We start from the raw sequence: 18,692 nt of genomic DNA, 5'->3' as shown, positions 1-18,692 counted from the left end.
AAATGGTACATATGTATGACATAAATAGAACATGTGATAAGTTTCGGTAAATGTTAGCAGCAGGCATCAAATTTCTCACTCACTCCGATCATCCTCGGATTTATCCACCTCCGCGATCATGATTTTTCACTGCATGTTGTGAAAAGTAAAAGTCTCTCACTCCAGCGCTCGCGATAATTCTCTTTCTCTCCATGTACAACTCACGGATAAACAACAAAGCATCAAATTTTTCACTCCGTCTCCGAGTCACATACCGTCTCCACCGATGCACGTTTTGACGTTTAGTACTGCCGTGTTTACATAAATTGTTCTTGTTTTCATGGCCATCTAGATAACACGGAACCGCTCAGACGTCAACCGGGTGGAAACATGGGTTGGTGCAGACTGGAACAAACGATTTGTGAGTGAGCGCTACTTGGAGAGAGCATACTTTTATCACGCCAAGGAACCGGAGTGAGAGCCTTTTCAATCGTCTATGGGTGCAAGGAAAATATCACAGGCTGCTTTATCCGGATAATATCGCTGTGTGATTGATCGTTACTCGCGTGAGTGAGGGATAAATTTTGTGCCTGGTTAGCAGAAAAATTGGGTCAAAGTCCTGTATTTACCAGGAAACTATTCACAGAAGTTCGTGAAGACACTCCAGCATTTTTCATGAAGTATGAATATGATGTTTTGAAGGATTTCGGATGCATTTCAGCAATTTTGTTGGTTGAATTCTTGTAAAAATGCAGCTGAAGTTCTTACTGTACTTTCCGTCCGAACCAAAGCACAAAAATGTGGGACTAATCTCTGACTCTTAGACAAGGATGACGCAAGGCCACGTCCTTGTGACTGCTGAGGGAAGCGAAATTCCAGCATGTCTGCTCCTTTAATTCCAGTAATACCTAGGATAAGTTATACATTAGTTTGTGTTAAATTAAAAATTCCAAAAATTATTTCGTAAGTACAGGTATTCTTCGATATAACGTACAAAAAAGTTTTCTCTTTGTACGTTATATCGAAGCAGAGAAAATTCTATATTTTTATGCTAGTGTTGATGTATTCGACGAGATATAAACCCCAAATCATGATTTCGGTCAAATTCACAAAACCAATAATGAAAAACGTGAGTTTTCTCGAAACAATAATTTCGTTTTTTGTGCTTCGATATAACGTACATTTTGCTTCGATACAACGTACACTAAATTTTTCCCCATTTTGCGCTATTGTTGGGTAACAAGTCTAATGCTGCAACACAGCATTGAATTGAGTGATTTCGTAATTTATTTGAGGGTTATTCCTGGGAAAAATAAAAAATTTCAATGTTGTACGTTATAAAATGTACGTTATATCGAATTCGCTATATCGAGGGTACGCTATATCGAGGGTACGTTATATCACGCTATGTCCAAAGGGAAGTATTATGAAAATCGAATGTACCTCAAATCTTACTCCATAGGATCGTAGGTTTGGACCTCTTGTTTCAGAATATGTGCGGTTTAAAATAGTTCATCTTGGGTTTTTCGATTTTTTTGATTTTTTTCCTATTTTCCCATACAATTGGCAAAAAAGTCATTTTAAGGTTATTTTCATCCCATATAAAAATGTATGGGAAAAAACCCAAGATGGATTATTTTAAATCGCACATATTCTGAATCTAGAGGTCCAAAAATACGGTTCTAGCGAATAAACTTTGAGGTACATTCACTTTTCATAATACTTCCCTTTGGACATAGCGTGATATCGAAGAATACCTGTAATCCATGACGATAATCTACTAGTTATCAACCAGGGAATTATATAGCGATCTTCGCCACGAAATCATGCAAGAGTTCCAACAGCAACTACTGCTTTCAACAGTACGAGTTATTGATGTTGCGTAGCAATTCTAGAAAAAATCTAGGAATTTTTTTTTTGAACATTTAGCGGAAATAAACTTTTTGATGTACGAATTTCGGCATGATTGTGCGAGAAATCGAGTTCATCATGATTATTGTAAAAAAATACAATAACTCGTCCATATTATCAGCGATATTCTTCCAGAAAATGGTGGATGTTTTGGACCATCAGTAAAAATATGGTTACAATTTTTATTAAAGGGACTATCAGTCCTATGGTGCTCAAAATAGTATCTGATTCGACTTGTCTAACGACTTGTGATGATATCTTTGTTTGCTGAGAAAACATCTAGGCCACAAAACGTTTCACCTGGCATCCCTGACGTGACGAGGCGCAGATCCCAAAGAAAAAGCATAGGAAACGCAACCCGCACATAAAGAGTGGGTTTCATTGATGCGGTGGCGAATACCTAAGTTTTTGTCAATACTATTACCCGTTATTGTGTTCCAGCTTTTGGAAGAAGGGCGCATTGTTTTATGTTATTATCGAAGTTGCATGTTTTTGAGTCGAAGAGTGCCTTGACATCATAGCAACAATAGTCTTTTTTTCTTGAATGGTTTCCGCGCGCGACGATTGAGTGGATGAGAAAATAAGAAGAACAGCCTACTCTTCCGGAAGAAAGTGTTAATCCCATTCACAATAAAAAACATCTCTTTTTTGTTCAAAGAAAATTTTCAGAATCCAATTGGAAAGTGTCAAGTGCGAAGCAGTTTTATTACAGTTCAGTGCGGAAAACTGCGCGTATGCTGTCCCATATAGGAAGCCTAGCGCCCCTCATTCTAGTGCGAGTGTCGGAGTGTGTTAGTGAGCGGTCTGACGGTGTGTAGAGTGCAAGAAGTGTTGTTATAGAAGGAGTGACACCGAAGAAGCACACCAAAAAGTGAGATCGGAGAAAAATAAGCAAACAGCAAACCGCTTTCGTCCAGTCGTTGTCTTCGTCGTCGTCGTCGTCGTCGTCATTGACGAAAAGGTGTGTGTAGTGGAAGCAGATAGTAAGCAGCAGCACACACGGCGATACCAATCTTCGGCTGGGAGTAGCAGAGAGAATCAACAACAGCCAGCAAACAGCAGGGCCAGCCGGAATAGCTAATAAGGTGCAGTAAACACAAATGTTGGGATATCTTGAGGGGTATGACGGGGACTCGGGGAACTGGGTTTGATCCAAGACACCACTACCACACTGAGTGGTTTGGGGGGAAACTGTGTGGAATTTTGTGTCCATAGTTAAACAACCTAATAGTATTTTTTGGCTGTAACTCGGTTAAAAGCAGCCTGAACAAAGACCAAACATATCTTATGGCCATTATGGTCAAACACTTCTCAAGTATTTCTGCAGACAAAAAAAAAACCCAATGTATACACAGATTGAAATACAAATACCATAATTCTAACAGATCTTGGTACAATGTTTACAAGCTCATAACAACGTGAAGTATAAAACATAAAAAATAACTTATAGCACATGTTGTTTTGAAAAAGTCAATTACACCATCTTTGCGGCATCTACAGACTGAACTTTACAAACATTCGACAGCAGATATAAATATGTTGGGTATTTTTAAGTGCGTTTTTATATTTTTAACAAAAGTTATGAACACAAAAAAACTCCTCCAAATAATATGTAAAAATCCCATGAATTCGAGCCTTAGACGCTATTAACTAGCTACAACCTGGGATTGCGACCGGACGCTTCTATCAATGAGATCATTGCAGTACTTGAAGCGAAGGATGATATAAGCTCAAATGGTTCTTTGAATTGCCTGCTCCTTTATGAAAAAACATGTTGATCGAACGTATAGCAAAGGAAAAGTGCGTCTCACAAAACTTTTTTGATTTTATAAGTTGATCACAATTATATCATCCTAAGATATAATAGCAAATGTAAATATAATTTAGAAATAAATGAATTGACTCTGCATTTTGAAATGGTTTATGTCATGATTCAGACTACCTAGAAAGTTCGTGTCTAGCATTTTTTTACACATGTATAGCTTATAATGCTTATAACAGTGAAAAGTGTAGTACGCAATTTTACCATTACTTCTGACATGTTTTATTTCATGATTATCGCATGATCCTGGCAGTTTATGCCTTCAGCAAAGTTGTTCAGTAGACTTATGGCGCGTAGATGGTTGAAATATCCTAAAAAACAAATTGGAGCAATTCCAGAAGAAATTCTCTTGTGAATTTGTACAGGAGCTCCTGAAGGAACCCTTGATAAATATTTGGAGGAAATACTGAATGATCAATTGGAGAAATTCCAGAGAGAAGCCTTGGAGAAGTTTCTGAAGGAAAACTTGTGGAATTACTGCTGAAAGACTTGGTGGAATTACATAAACAATTTTTAAAGAACTTGACAAGCAATCCTTGAAGAAATTCCTTAAGGAATATATAGAGTAATGCTTGAAGGTGTTTCTGAAACATTTCCTGAAGGCAACCTTTGAGGATTTCCTAACGGAATCCTACATAGGAGGAATTCTTTAATTCATTTGAAAGTAAAATAATTTAATTTCATTATTTTATTTAACTCCGAAAAAAAAAAATCGGTATGCACCAAAGCGGTCGTCATTGTGCACAATGACTACCATTTTTTTATTCAAAATTTTGTTTTACTGCAAGAAATTCGCTTTTAGATGCTTTTCGCCAAATTGGACGATGCGAAGAGTAGGAAGTCTTGGGGTTCCTGAAGGAATCAATGAAGGAATTCCTAAAAAAAATCTTATGCTTAACTCGCTATTGTATTTTGTACAACACATTGTCAAAAGCTCGCATATTGTAGGTACATAAACAGCATTAGAGTGGTGCTGACGGTTACATCCAACCGCGCGACTAACGGATGTATAAGTCGCCGGAATATAAATATTCCGGAAGAAATCATTGGAGAAATCCGGAAAGATTGGAGAATCATTGAAGAAACTTCCAAAAGAATCTTAGAAGAAATTTCTGTAGGAACTGAAGAACTGTTCTTGAATGAATTTTTGAAGGAAATCCCGCAAGATTCCTAATACATAGAGGTTTACATAAAGTATTCTTGAATAAAAAGCTTGCAGAGAATTCTGAAGACAATCCTGAATGAATAGTGGCAATTCTTGAAGGAATCCTTGGAGGATTTTTTATGGATACGTTAGAAGAATTTATTTAAAAATCCTTGAAGAAATCCCTGAATGAATCATAAGAGTCATCTGAAAGAATTTGGGGGAAATTTCCATTGAATTCCTTGGAAGAATCCTGGCATGAATTCCTGAAGGAATCCTTGTAAGAATTTCTAAAGAAATGATTGGAGAAGTATGAATGGAGAACTTTCTGAGTAAACCATGGAGAAAATTCTGAATGAAAACATGATGGAATTCCTGAAGGAATCCTAGGATGAATAAGGAATACTTGAAATAGTTTTTAGACAAATGTTTGGGGGCATTCCTGAAAGAATAACTGTAATTCTTGGAAGCAATTCGAAACGTTTTAAGAATTCCTGAAGGATTCCTTAATCTCCGAGGATTTGCCTTAATTATACTGAGTGGATTTATCGAAGAATTTTTTGCAGAAATTGCTGATGAACCTTGTAGACATTCATAAAGGAATGATTGGAAAAATTTCTCAAAAAAAAAATCCAAAAATAATTCTGAAGAAATCTTGGAAACATATCGTGTCATCGAAGAACTTCCCGATAAATTCCTTGGAGGACTTTCTGTTGGAGTCCTTGTATGTAGATTTTTATTTAAAGAAAAATTTGGAGTAATTGTTGAAGGAAACTCAGGAGAAATTTTAAGCGCAATACATGGAGGAAATTTCTGTCAGGACTCTTGGAGAAATACCTAAGTGTCTGCCTAGAGTATCATCATTGAGAAATTAAGTAGAAATTGTAAATGAAACTCTTGAGGGACGCCTGCACAGTGGTCCAGGACCCACTAGTTGTAGATCTATCAATTTAGCTGAAGACAGTTTGTATGTAGCTTCGAAGTTGACTGATCTACAGATATTTTTCTTCATTAGCTTAGAGTGGTTCAAGAAAAACCGGTTTTCAGACTGTAGCCTTTTCAGTTTCAGTTTTCCATCAAAGTCCCCTAACAAACACTTGAAAACACAAACATTTGAAAACGCACCGTTTCCTATGCGGAGACGATCGTTATCTTTTTTGGTTCAATACTTATGAGCGTTTTTCTTCACAAATCATACAGTGTATCAAACAATTGTCCGTACAGCAGTTTTTTTGTCAAAATAATTTTTCATTCAAATGTTTATAACTTTTTTATGCGTCAATCAAAAATGCTGAAAATTTGACCAATCATGAATCATATATTAAAGCTCCATTGGTAAAATTTTGAGCGAGATCGAATAAGTTTTCTGAAAGTTATAGAACTTTTAGTAAAACTTATAAGATTTTTGAACACATTTTTAAAACATTATATTTCAATATGTACTCGATGATTTTTTTTTCAATTTTTTGTGTTATAGCTTATAGTTAAGGCTTTCATATGCAACTGTGTTTGGGGTTTTACATTCACTACAAAAAAATATGAAAAATGTGCTTATGTAGTTGACGATGTTTAAAAATTTACCATATTTTGCACATATAATCTGCCAAACGTTTTCCACCAATAAAAGTGCATCAACTGAACGAAAAATCCATAGGACCTACTCTTCATATGTTGTTTAATAGGTCCTGTATAAAAATATTACATTAAGAGAGTTTAAAAAAGTTGAAAACACTTGGCACTTTTATTGATCAAAATATGATAAATTTCCAATTGACACTCTGAACATATACAGATTTTTCATATTTTTTGTAGTGAATATAAAACCTTAAACGAAGCTGCATATGAAAGCTTTAGGTATAAGCTGTAACACCAAAAAAATTAAAAAGTTTCATCAAGTACATATTGAGATATAATGTGTTAAAAATGTGTTCAAAAATCTTATAAGTTTTACTAAAAGTTCTATAACTTTCAGAAAACGTATTCGATCTCACTCAAAATTTTACCAATGGAGCTTTAATATATGATTTATGATTAGTCAAATTTTCAGCATTTTTGATTGACGCATAAAAAAATTATAAACATGTAAATGAAACATCATTTTGACCAAAAAATTGTTGTGCGGACAATTGTTTGATACACTGTAGGTTATACAAAAGGCGATATTACGAGTTGGGGCTAACATATAAAATATCATTTTCCAGCATTCAAAACAAGGAATATTGTATGAAAACATATAAAAAAATTAGAGAGGTGTTTAATTCCTGTAGCTCAAAAAAAAAAAATAGTTGAAAAGTGACCATTTTTTAGAAAATCATCAATATCTTTTGAACGGAATGACGAACAACATTTTCCGCACACAAAAATGTGCGTTTTCGAAAGCTCTGAATCTTTGACGACTTGATTATTATTATAAAATATAAAAAAATGTGAATTTTCCGAGCACAATTTTAATTTATTACGCATTTTTTTAAAGATAACTGACAACATCATATTAAAACACACTACTTTTGAGCTATTTTGCTCTAAAAACTTAGTTATTTAACTAAACCAATCGATTCAAGGATGTCATTTGACAGAAAATTTATTAATCTTTCGAATATGGGTAAAAAAAACTGCGGTAAATTTGACCATTTTCAAGTTATAGCCAGTTAAGGCAACAATAGCACAAAACATGGAAAGTTCAATAACTACGTAACGGTTGAGATTTGACCATATGCGTATAACATTTTTTTCACAACTCGTGATCCTCTATCATCTGTTAAAAAGTTTGCACTCACGAACCTAACACCCTGTATAGCTTCTGTATTTACTTATCATAACAAACTTCATTATTATTGTTTTTCCAGTACATGTAAAGGAAATTATATCTCAATACTTCGTCCCACTTTGCCTAGGGTGTAACTTTCTCCTCAGACGTTGGATCACTTTGCAGTCTTCAACGAAGTTCCTTGGCATACAGTCACCTAGAAGAAGACCATGGGGTTTAATTATTACACGCTTACAGCGCCACCTACCGGCAAAATTCAGAAATTTAAGATCTCTACAGGTATCTTTGGTCAGGTTTTCCCATACAAATGTCAAGCTTGTTGAGCGCCCCCTTAGGCTTAACCGATTTTGCTCAAATTTTTAACAACGTAGCTTCTGGGAGTCTAGAACAACTAATTGAGGAGAGAAGTCTTGGCACTTTTCAAAAAGTTTGTGTTTCATATAAGCGTGGGCCACCCTCATGGTCGCACTTTATAACCTTTAATTATGGCGAAATCTGCAATTACTCATAATACCTATCATCTTCTAAGCCAAGTATGTTTTGGAAATTTTCTAACAAAACTTCTAATTTGTTGAAATTTCTTACAATATTTCTCTGAAGAAACGCTGCACAATGTTTTCTAAAATTAACCTTACAAATATGATTATTTAAGTTGCTTTAAAAAATAATCGAATTTGTTTCTAGGCATTCCTGTACAATTATTTGTTAGAAACCCCTAGAGTTATCCATATCCTAAATTACCGGAGGAATTTTTAGAGTATTTCTCTATATATTTCGTTCGGTATTTCCGTAGACATTCCTAGATCATTTCCGGAAAATCTATTGAGGGAAATCCCGAAAAAATCTATAAAAAGTACTTTTAAATCCCTGCAAGAAATATATTTCCAGTGTGGATTTCTTCTAGTAGTCTTACAGCGTAAGAGAAACGAACTGCTGATATTGATTATCAACTTTATACGGGCTCGAACGTATACGTTATACTATAGTTATACCACAACACACAAAAAATAAGAACAACATTAGCTGTTATGTCAAGATATACCTTAGCAAACAATTCAACAATTATCAATACCATCATTATCTTCTTCTTCTTCTTCTTCTTTGTGGCTCTACGTCCCCACTGGGACTTGGCCTGCCTCGCTTCAACTTAGTGTTCTTTGAGCACTTCCTCAGTTATTAATTGAAGGGCTTTCTTTGCCTGCCATTGCATGAATTTGTATATTGTGAGGCAACTACAATGATACACTATGCCCAGGGAGTCGAGAAAGTTTTCCCGACTGGAACGGGAATCGAACCCGCCGTCTCCGGATTGGCGATCCATAGCCTTAACCACTAGGCTAACTGGAGACCCCATTATCTCGTATATTATTCTTGAGGACGAATATTAATCACGATTATTTTTAGATTATTTCCATCAATTTTTGGTATGCCCTTGCCCGAAAGGAGACGAGAATGAACTCAGAAATAACAACTTGGCAATATAGCAAGATCTGAATTCCTTAATCGTATCTTGCTATACGCGTATCAGAACCGACCTAATACAAAGTTTTGAGAACAAATTTGTAGTTGCTCTTTTGTCATTTTCGCTTTTTCGATAGTTTTCGTGAACGCGAAGACAAGACAAGGTGTGGTGGCTGTCTTCCACCAAATTGACTTCGTAAACAAATTTCAAGACGTTTCGTCGTTTGGTTGTTTGCTGCCTTTAGCCAACTCCCCACACTACTGCTGCTGATGATGATGACTTCTCTCAAAAATTATTCTCTGTCGCAGTGTAGTGTGGTACCTACCCACTATGCGAGGTTCGCTCTGCGTCTATGTGTCGGTGCTGCCGCAACGCAACGATTGGATTGAAAGTTCCAACTCGAAAACCATATGAATCATATTTGCATGATGCGGGATGACGTGTGAAAAATACAAGTTCTATTTTCGGAGGGAGTTGCCTCTTGAAAGAGTTGAGATTATAGACTTCTTGGAGGAAAAAATCTATGTGGGGACTCCCGATAACAGACATCCGCTGCTGGGTTGTACCCAGCATCGGCGGTCGCGGCCACCGCCCGTCTAATGTGTCATACAACTTAAACCAGCGCTGCATTCCTTTCACATATCTCGAATAACACTTGAAATGGGCAGAAGATTCTTACTTGACAGTCGCGAAAATAATCTTCAATTTCCATCAAAATAATTATTCCTGACTAGAAAATTATATCAAGCTTATATCATATTATTTTATTTATGATGTTATATTATTTTTCTATAACTTATTATGTTATAAACTAGATCCAGGATGATGTTAAAATATCTGGAATTGTATCATAAATATCTGGAATTGTATCATAAAATACACTGGTCCAATCTAGATAATAACCTATTTTGTTATAATCGGATCAAAATTATAACAAAATGTGGTATGCATTATAGCTTCAAAATTACAAATTTCTACCATAATTTGATACAATTTTGTAACAATAATGTCTAAATATCAAAGAATCAAAACTAAATTATATTATCATGAGTTATCAAACAACATTTATAACATATTGTTATATAATTCAGTTATAGTTACACCAAGGACGCTGAACATGATTGTATCACAATGAGTTATGAATATGGTTAATTCATATGTCTTGTATTTTTGTTACAATTTTTCAGTAAAGAATATGGAAAAACGATGTTTTTAATCAATAGATTGTAGCATTTCCTCAAGTGCCCTAGAGGGTTAATTGACCATAGGTACTCCTGTGCTACTCTATCAGCAACAACTTTGACGAAGACTGCATGCAAATCGCATGCTGGTAGATCACTGTTTTTTCCAGATGAATAGAAATGGATAACCAAAGCAACTATATGATTTTGAAACTACCTACGATCTTTTCAAAAATTCTTCTAGATATCATCGCGCTCGCACAGCACATGTTTGAGTGTGTAATATTTAAACGGGGTATCAAGTATTCGCGAAACGCGACTGTCGTCCGCCAGACCGTGGTCTGAGTGACACACAGAGCCCCCAACACGCCCTGATGTGTTTGTCAGTGCGCACTGCTCAGTCGTTTCGGAGCGATTGAAGTGGTTTGATGACGTACCTCTCTACTCTACCTCTGTCATTTGGTTCCATTTGTATTCGACAGACTAACGGGCAAAAGTGGCGAAGTCGTCGCCTCGCCGCCACCAACAACCGGTCAGTTTTGTTGTTAGGTTCGCGCACACATACTACGCCGTGAGCTAATGCTGAACCGCGTTAATCATCTACTAAACTGTGAGTTTACTCACCGGCAGAAAAGGTTGACCGTGGTAGCAGATACGCCCCAAGTAATGACACCACCCTCCTACCACCAAAACATTTTTCAAATCACCAAACTTGAGAAATTTCTTGAATTTCCTCTGTTTTTCTTCGATGGCAAATTTTGAATCACTTTCGATGCGATCCTCGCCCGAACAGACGGTTGACGGCGGTTGAGATCAAACTTATGTCATGGCTATTTAAATCGTCGTCACATCATCGGACTGATTGCGGGGTTTGCGTTTTGGGACTGGCGAGCAACGGAAAATTTTCAAGGTTGGGACGGAAGTTCTGCTTTGCATATCGAAACAATATTTTGAACGAGAATGTCCGAAAGTCATGAAGGCTGATAGCAACGTGGACAATTTGAAGGATATACAGTAAATAATTTTCACGCAAATTTTATACGCCATTTTCTTGAAGTTACGCAAAATTCACGAACAAGGCAACACAAAACATATAAACAAGCTCGAGCGTGCTACACAGTTTTCAAATTGACGATTTATGTTGACGATTTATATCAAAAGCTCACGTTTTGCCAACGAACGGAAGCATATAAATTGGTGAGCTCGTTTCACACAACTATTTTATTATGCATATATGTAGCTAAGCGTGGTTCAAAAAATCGTTTTTGCTCCACACCGCTTATTTGATTCGTAACCAGATTCTATGCCTTCTCCCAAAATTTGAGCTCATTTGGATAAAAATTGAGACTGCACAAGCCCTTCAAAGTTTGTATGGGAATTTTTATGAGAAAACGATGTTTTTGATTCAATTTTCCCAAGTGCCCTAGAGGCTTAATTGGCCCTTGGTACTCCTAGGCTATTCTATCAGCTAAAACTTTGCCGAAGACTGCATTCAAATCGCATGCTTCATTAATTAGTTACCGATTTTGATCCAGAATCGAAATCTTTACTCATGATGGTTAAATTATTTAGTGGGAATCACTGCATTTTTGCAGTGAAACATAGTAGCCATAATTTCAGTGTGCTATCTTTGGCACCATATGCAGCAATGTTGCCTGCAGGGAAGCTGGAGGATCACTGTTAAAGTTTCTCCAGTTAGATACAAATCGATAACTAATTAATGAGGCGTTCGATTTGAATGCAGCAAAGTTGTTGCTGATAGAGTATCCTTGGAGTATCAAGGATCAACTAACACTCTAGGGCACTAGGGAAAATGCTACAGTCAATTGAATAAAAAACGTCCTTTTCCCATAGTCATTCCCATAGGTACAAACTTTGAAGGGCTTGTGCACTCTCACTTTTCATCCAATTCAGCTGAAATTTGGGAGAAAGCATAGAATCTGGTTATGAATCGAATAAGCGCTGTGGAGCAAAAACGATTTTTTTAAACCACGCTAATGTAGCTAGCCACCATCCTAACTAAAGTCTTTTTCTGCATGCAGTTCCTCTTAACAGTCAGGATTACTTCCATTACCATCACAATGTTGCACGATGCCATGATTGGACACTACACATTTATCTTAAATAATATGTATTGGAACAAAGTTGTCCTTACGGCGCACATTCTACAAAATTCCTCTCTCGTGAAAAGTAGGCATTAGATTGTTTATAAAGAAGCATTTTAGACGAAGTCGTAAGTTATACATGCGTATGGTTCCCTTCTCAACTGTCGAGCTGGCGCTGGTGTTTACTTTTGTGCGCAAAAGCCCACTCACTTGTTAGACACTGCCCCATTTTTTTGACTGAAATAATTGATCTCCTAGGCGGCGTGTAATCAGCACTTTAGCAGCATTTAATGGGCTAAGTAATATTCATCTGTTAAGATAGCTATTAAGGATTTAGCTTCGGCCAACTCCTGGTCGAGGCTAGTAATTGCTTGTCGAACTCAATTTGTAGGTGATTTAACTCGTCAAAGTGTCACCCACTAAATGGGGATTTCCCCTTTAATTTGATGCTAAGAGCCAGTGTTTGGAATCCGAAGTGATGAATGAAGGTTCTGTTACAATTACCAAATGCGTGTTTGTTCTCTAGTCGCATGGTTCATTAAGAAATACAAAGAATATCATACAAAAATCATAAATATCATTTTGTTATTTGCTAATTCCTTCCCAAATCCAAAATGGTTACCACAATGGCCGACTTTGGAACCCGTGATTTTAAGCACACAAATCTCTTCGTAAACAAATCCAACGCACCTGATCTTCTTATTTTGAGCTTTTTACAAGTGAGCTAAAATAAAATGAAAAGAGCACTATTGATTGAAGCTTGCCTCTTGAGATTTGTGCGCCTGAAGTTCTGATGCACTGTTTTAGCAGTATTTCAAGACGTTTATCCTTAATGATGTTGCCATAAAAATCAAGTGTTCCCAAGTAACCATTAGGCTGTTGAAATGGCATTAGGTCGGTTGTATATTCGAATATAGAACATGGCGTACAGTGATAATAGATTCTATATCCTCTAATAGAGCTATTCAAAAGCCACTTTTAACGAATCATTCGGCTGATATACGGCCAACAACAAGCTGCCGTATTGAGTTTCTGGAGGAAAATCACTAAAAAAATCTGTTGTTTTGCTCCTGGTTGCTCCTGAATTGTCTTTTTGTAGTCGGATCCAGATTCCGGATGATGACCTCGAGTCTCCTCTTCCACTGCCGATTTTCGGCATGCTTGCCATCTGCTCCACCAATGAACCGTGGGTTTAGCTTGCGGAACGCGATATTTAAATCATACCAAAATTGAAGCAGCATTAATGTCCTCATCCAGCAGCCATATTTTCATATGAAATCAAGCGGAACTGACCAATCGAAACGAGCAAAATAAATTGTGTATTTGATAAGTGAGTTTAAGATTGGGAATAGATGCGCCGACTATATTTTGCTCAGCGGCGGCGTGAGAGCCAATTTTGGCCGGCGGCGGTGGCTTTATCGGCATCACGCCCAGATCATGTATAGATGACATACATGATTATGTTTGAGTACCTATTTTTTTATTCCTGTTCGGGTCCGTCACTGCGACCAACTATATGACTTATTGTGACATTACACGAAGGTTTTTCAGGAGGAATCATCAAAGCTGTGAGGAAATTTCTGGAGGAATCCCGGATGGAATTTCAGGAGGAATCCCCGATGTAATTACAAAAGTAATCCCCGAAAAAATTTCAGAAGGAATCCCCGAAGAATTTCCAGGAGGAATCCTCGAAGAAATTCCAGGAGGAACTCCTCGAAGAAATTCCAGGAGGAACTCCTGAAGGAATTCTAGAAGCAGACCCTTAAAGAAGTTCAAGAGAAATCCCGAAAGAATCCAAGAACCATCGAAGGATATTCAGAAGGAATATCCGAAGAAATTCCTCGAGGAATCCCAGAAAGAATTTCAAGAGAAACCCCGAAGTGATTCTAGGAGAAGTCTCTGATAGATTTCTAGGAGGAATCACCAAAGAGTTTACAAGAAATTTACAACGCCCCTTGGATTCCAGGGAGAATTCCCGAAGGAATTCCAAGAGGAATCTCCGAAGAAACCGGTGCAGAAATCCTTTGAAGAATTCCAGGAGGAATTACAAGAGGAATCCCCGAAGGAATCTCCGAAGGAATTTCTGAATCAATCGCCGAAAGAATTCCAGGAGGAATTCTCGAAGGAATTCCAAAAGGAATCCCCGAAGGAATTCCAGGAAGTATCCCCGAAGTAAGTTTTGGAGGAATCCCCGAAGGAATTCCAGGAAGAATCCTCGTAGGATTTCCAGGAGTAATATGTGAACGATTTCTAGGAGGATTCTGTAAAAGATTTCCTGGAGGAATCCTCTTATGATTTTCAAGGGGTGTCCGAAGACGATCTGCGGACCCTACGCAGAGTGCGGAACTGGAGACAAACAGCCATGGACCGAGTGGAATGGAAACGGCTACTATGTACAGCAGAGGCCACCCCGGCCTTAGCCTGATCGGACCGGACCGACCCCGAAAGAATAACAGGACGAATTCTTGAAAGATTTCCAGGGTACATCTTCCTAGCATTTCCAGGAGGAATCCCGATTGAATTCCAGGAGGAATCTTCGAAGGAATTTCAAGAATAATCCTCGAAGGCATCCCTGAATCCTCCTGAAAGAATATCTGAAAGTACTTCTCGAGTAATATCTGTCGGAATATCTTAGAGACCTTCTGAAAAAAAAGCCTTGATGAAGAGCAATTCTCGAAAAAAAATCCAGCACGAATCTCCGAAAGGAATTCCCAAAAGAATTTTGGCGAGAATTTCCAATTTAATTCGAAAGGAATCCTCGAAGGATTTCCAGGAGGATTCATCGAAGGGCATTCAGGGAAAATCCTCGAAGGTATTCCAGGAGGAATCCCCGAAGGCATCTGAATCCTCCTGAAAGAATATTGAAGGTACAGTCATTGCACAATTATGGGTCACTCTGTCACAATTATTAGTCAGTCAGTTCATCATGCAATTCATATGGAATTGATCCATAATTGTTGGTGACCCATGATTGTGCTATGACTGTACTCCTCAAGTAATCTCTAAAAGAACCCTTGTCTTGGAGATCTTCTGAAAATAAAATCCTTGATGAAACGCCTAGGAGGCATCCCTGAATCCTTCTGGATAAATCTATTAAGGAACTTTTGGAGACATCTCTGAAGGATCTGCTAAATGTATGATTACTTTTTGAACTTCTAGAAAAATCCCTGATTGGAATTTAAGAAGGATCTTTGGGTGAATTTTTGGATGAATCTTGAAGGAATCCTGTAGGAATCTCCGAAGAAACTCCTGGTCTAACCCCTGAAGAAACTCCTGTAGAAATCCCCGAAGAGTTCTCTGAAGGAATCTCTGATGGATCGATCTCCTGGAGGCATCACTGAATCCTTATGAAAAAAATCTCTGAAGTAACTTCTGGAGAGATGGGAAAGATAAATAATGAATGAAATCTAATGAGAAATAAACAGACAACATTATACAATGCTAGAAATAAGTATAAAGACAGAGTTGATTTACATATATATTTTTTAGGGATCAAAATCTCTGTTTCTAGCGATTCGATTGTGATGGAATTTCGGCTGCAACCTTAACCTCCTGTAACTCGCGCGGTTGGTCATCACCGCCAGCACCACGTTAATGATGAGTCCAAAAGTCGAGACTTTTTCAACGTGTTGTACAAAATACACCAGCGCGATCGCTGGAATTTTGGCTAGTATTATAAAAATTCATACATGCAAACGTTTACATAGACTTTTCAGATTCAAATAAGTATAAGGAAACTTTTCGTATGGAAATTGGCTCTATATTTATACTTATTTCTAGCAATGTATAACCATTTACATTTACCATTTACACCATGCTTATGCATCATAGGGCCTATATGCACTTGGAAATCTGTTATAGAGTATGTTGGCAATGAAATGCTGTTGATAGCTTATGGTTCATTAGAGTCGCCGAGCATCCTCTCTTTCTGTGCTCTCGTATCGAGACGGACAAAAAAAATGAATAGAATTTCGGATAGTGTTTTCGAGCACGTCGCTTTACCTTTTGTTACATTCGCCGAGCGGAGCCTAGAACACTCAGTTAACTCGCGATAAATTCCAAACAATGCTAACAGAGAAACGATTTATCGGGAATTATTTCCCATATAAATTTAATGTGAAAAGTACCCAAAAATGGGTATTTGTCTGAAGACACATTCGACGCGTTACGTTTCACGCGAGAATCAAACTTTTGCTGCCAAAAATTGTTATGTTGTTAAATATATGCTATCCCGCATATTAAACGATCATATTTAAATAGAAGATTCAATTTATGCTTTCTAATTAGGAATTTGACCTTTTAACTTCGAAAGAAATCAAGAAATACAGCGTTACGAGACACCATTGCAAAAAATGACAAATTTTGACTAAACGCCAAGAAATTTGCTACTTTCTCGAAATAGTTTTCAAAGTTTCGAGTACTTTTAGAAGAATATAAGTACCTAATTATCTTCATTTTGGCACAAAGAGAATCAAAATCGACAGCAGGAGCCCGGAGATATCGTTCAATGAAGTTCAAAAACCACAGTGCAGAAGTGCGTGGAATGTGTCTGAAGCTTGTTTTAGAAATCACGATAAATTAATAAAAAATGTTCTAGAGCCCACGATAGACCACACACTTAAATTAAATCGCCGACCTCAGCAAACGGATTGCCGAGAATCCAACAGCCGAGAATCCGGTAACAATTTTCACTGAATCTCGGTAAAAGTTTTACCGAGATGTCGTTGAAACTTTGCTGAGATCTCGGTAAACCAACTTTTTACCGAGATCTCGGTAAAGTTCACCGAGACTCGGTAATGGTTTACCGAAATCTCGGTAAAATTTTTACCGAGAATCAGTAAATATTTTACCGAGATATCAGCTGTTGGATTCTCGGTAAACCGTTTACCGAGATCAATTTCTGAATTTAAGTGTGCATGGCCCTCTTTGCACCATATAAAAGGAGAGACCCTTATTGAGGGATTACTGTTGTTTGTTCTTGACTTAAAAAAAAACCAGCAAAACTTTTCTCAGTCAAAAATAGTTGGAACCATTAATAGCTGACCATACCGATATTCCTCTATGAAATTCGATCTGACTCACTGAAGCCGTTTGTTTCTGTGAAGCTATTTCAACGATCGGTGATCATTGTCTTTGCTTCATACTGAACTCAAACTAGCCGATTGTTTACACCATTTGATCTCAAAAGTGATGATCTATCATAAACAAAACTCTCTCCGCAATGGATCGTAAACAAGCATTTTGGATTGAAGCGCTCCCTAATAGTCGCAATAATAATAATATGTTTGAGTTGATGGATGAGATGAGAGCAGTTACACTTTCTGGTCCCTTGGAAGTAGAGAACACACCGCGAGGTGCGTAGGCGCGGGACCGTTTACCTCTACCACCGATCGCACTCGGGAAGCCTTGACTTCCAATTTGGAAGATGTATCATCAACCGCGCCCTAAATCACACACAAACCTAGTTGACATCATCACCTGTAGGCGGCGCAGTGGTTCACCGGTGGAAATTAATATGTGGCTAAAATTACAAGCCTTTTTTGAGGCTAGTCTCACATACTTGTAAATAGTTCGACGTTTGCGTTGAATATTTGAACCACTGTGTAGTGTCATAACGTATGATCATATTTCAGAAAATACTAGAATTGTCAGTGTCTGCTGAATGGTTTAAGGGTGGCGTCATCTGCTGGGACCCATATTGGCACATCGCCGCCGGCCTCGGAACGAGAAGCCGTTGTTATTTTCATATTCGTTGGTCGCGATGTGACCTTTTTGACTTTACTGTTTATCTGTTCCTTCAGTATATACAAATGCCGAGCCGACGACACACATGGTCGCAGCGACGTTCAATTACCGACGGTCGTTTCAAATTCTCCGGAGGTATCATTTTGGAATGGTTAGTGCTATGAATATCGTACTGCTACATATTTGCAATGCTCGAAAAACTGCTACTGTCCCAATTGTGTCATTCGAATGATATTCTCTTTTCGCTACCTCAGAGTGTCATTATTCTCTCCTCGGCCTCTAGTCCGTCATCAAACCAATCAATTTCAATTACAAGAGAGGGCTCACATTTAATTGAATTTTACTGATGGCTATCGAGATTGCAGTTGTGTTGAGTTGAGAACAAAGCGTAGAGGTGACCCGTGAGCGAATATGACAAAATCCCTCGTTTGGAATTTCACTAGCCAATCAAAATCTTAAAATTCCAGCACTCGCTCGGCTGGGTACTCAAGCATAATGGAGAGCAGTGGTTTTCAATAAGTTGATAAAAGCCGGTTACGGCTTACTATTCCTATCTATCTCCAAAATGTCTCTTAT

General features: G+C 37.6%; 1 protein-coding gene across 1 annotated transcript in view; it reads left to right on the top strand.

The window, feature by feature from the left end:
• The window catches only part of LOC109410643 (protein 4.1 homolog), a gene marked incomplete at its 3' end in the record, with an annotated part of 157,893 nt that overhangs the window by 1,157 nt on the left and 138,044 nt on the right, over positions 1-18,692 (top strand). The window contains 1 exon segment of the mRNA XM_029875760.2: positions 2,549-2,975.

Source organism: Aedes albopictus, chromosome 3, assembly GCF_035046485.1.
Source record: "Aedes albopictus strain Foshan chromosome 3, AalbF5, whole genome shotgun sequence".
Classification (NCBI taxonomy): domain Eukaryota; kingdom Metazoa; phylum Arthropoda; class Insecta; order Diptera; family Culicidae; genus Aedes; species Aedes albopictus.
The sequence above is the reverse complement of the archived record's forward strand: the minus strand, read 5'-3'. Positions and strand labels throughout refer to the sequence as shown.